General features: G+C 43.9%; 1 protein-coding gene across 1 annotated transcript in view; it reads right to left on the bottom strand.

Moving 5' to 3' along the window:
• Positions 1–2,138, bottom strand: part of LOC103479369 (C-C motif chemokine 20) — a 32,833-nt gene extending 30,695 nt beyond the window's left edge. The window contains exon 1 of the mRNA XM_074186873.1: positions 1,902–2,138. The gene's annotated coding sequence lies outside the window, so the exon portion shown is untranslated. The remainder of the gene's footprint in view (positions 1–1,901) is intronic.
• Between the last annotated feature and the right edge of the window lie 183 nt (positions 2,139–2,321).

Genomic DNA, 2,321 nt, shown 5'->3' with positions numbered 1-2,321 from the left:
GATGGATGGATGGATGGATGGATGGATGGATGGATGGATGGATGGATGGATGGATGGATGGATGGATGGATGGATGGATGGATGGATGGATGGATATTTATAAAATGCTCAAATGTTGGTTTTTTTTGCTTTTTTTTAATCATATTTTATTTCCATTGCCTCTGATGCTTGTTTGGGCCTGCTGACTTCAATGAGTCACTCCTGATTAAAGAAAACGCGATTCCAAGTGATGATACATTTCACTTTTTAAAGTCAAATGTTTGTGTCTCCTTACAGTAGACTATGAGTAACATTTCTGTAAATTATGCAGATACAAGATGAGGATACAAACTGACACCTGCTAAATATGAAATGTCACTTGACAGCCATTCTTCATGAGCAGCAGCTAAGTTGGCTAATACCTTGGGCCGGCTTCAATCAGAACTGTTCATTTACATGGACAGATGTTTGTAGACGATTTTTTTCTTTAAAGCAAACTGACTTCTAAAGTATGAAATTGACTTTTTTTTCCCCAGGAACTCACAGCACATTTAATTGTTGGTGCAGCTCTAAGCAGATCTAATGTATCCAGATGGCAGAAGAATTAATGGAGACTGCCTCATTAACCTTAGAGCATATTAGTGCTTGGCACTGCACTGTGAGAGCCTAAGATGAATAATTTTAACAGCAACAAAAATAATGTCTCCGCTGCATTAGAGTGAGCCAGTTTCCCCTCTAGCCTCAACGCGTCAGATTGAAGTATGTTTATTTAGAGTGGATGCATCCTCTCTGAGTGCCCATCCTGAAAATGGCAGTCTGGCTTTTTTTCTTCTTCTTCTTCTTCTTCGTCTTCTCTCTCTCTCTCTCTTTTTAACAATGTGCCGAAGGCTCCAATTCCGGGAGGAAGTCAGATGCGCAGAGAGCGTTTCCGAGAATTCAAGATGTGCAACAAAAAAAAAAAAAAGCATGCTCCTAATCCTGTTCGCGCTCTTCCAAAAATTTCTTGTTGGAAGAATGGGTCTGCGAGTGATTTATTTGTGATTTATCTCTTCATGCTTTCATCCGCCCCACTTTGCTCCGATGAAACGGCTATTCTGGGCTTTCCGTCTGCTTTTACGCACGCATCCACGCCAGACAAGATCGCATCATGAGTCAGGGCTCACGGATGGAGAGAGAGAAAGGGAGACGGGTGGTGGCTGTGAATGATCGCTGTCTGTTTTTTGAGCTCTTCAGGTGTCTTTGGGGTGGGGTTGGCGGGGTGCATAAAGGGGTTGCTGTAATGTCGATATGAAGACAGATGGTCCTCACAAAGCTGGTGCGCATTGTTCAGTTGGGGAAGAGGGGGGGGAGGAAAAAAATATATTTATATGTAACCACCATTTATCAGTCTTCACCAAATAAAGGGAACAAGGTCGCTGTCTGGTGAGAGGAATGAATCAAAGTGAGATGACTGGGGAGCCTCGGATCAGAACTGGTGAGCTGCTGGAGCTGGTAAAACACGTAAGTAAAAAAAAAAAAAAAGAAAGAAAAGAAAAGAAAAGAAAAAAAACTTTGGCAATAAACGAAATCTTGGCTAATCTTGGAAATAATCGGACGTCCATGTGCATTCCTTTTGAAAAGAAAGAAAAAAAAAGTTGAAGCGGACAAAAGCGTGTTTACGCTTCTTGGGTGAGACTGTAGAAGAAATCAGAATAGGATGTGGAACAAATTCACATGCGCTTACCGCCTGGCTGGAGCGCTGAGCGCCAAACCCACACAGAGTTTCACCTTCGTTTTACGCGCACATCCAAAGCGTTCATACCCCACATTACACACATCAAATCTATTTCTAAGTATTACATCAGTTTCCGCGGACTTTTTCCTCTAACAAAACATCTATCTGCTCTCCTGTGTTGCATTCTTTGTGGCGATGGCATACTCACAGCGTTTTCCCTTCATCTTTTGATATGTAAGCATCGGGATTCACCTTCCTGTCGAGGTGGCGGGGACTGATGCTATTTCTCCTTCTTTCTTTTTTTTTTTCATCCTCATCACCTCCATCGGAGCCCAAGTCCACACCGCCTGTGTGCGTCTGCCTCCCCTGATCCACAGATTACGCTGCGTTTGAGGGGCCGGAGGGAAGGGCATCCGGTTTACAGGGCTCACTGGAGCGACGGGGATTGGCTCGGAAGGGATAGCTTCATAAAAAAAAATGCGTGTTTGCCATTGGGTGATGGCGCCCCTGCGTGTGGGAATGGGAGGGGATGGGGGAGTTGTCCTATGTTATTCCGGAGAACTCGGGTGGGGAATACAGGAGGAGGAGGAGTGTACTCTGAATACAATGCACTTTGTCAGATGTTTTT

This window comes from Poecilia reticulata, linkage group LG17 (genome assembly GCF_000633615.1).
Source record: "Poecilia reticulata strain Guanapo linkage group LG17, Guppy_female_1.0+MT, whole genome shotgun sequence".
NCBI lineage: Eukaryota > Metazoa > Chordata > Actinopteri > Cyprinodontiformes > Poeciliidae > Poecilia > Poecilia reticulata.
The sequence above is the reverse complement of the archived record's forward strand: the minus strand, read 5'-3'. Positions and strand labels throughout refer to the sequence as shown.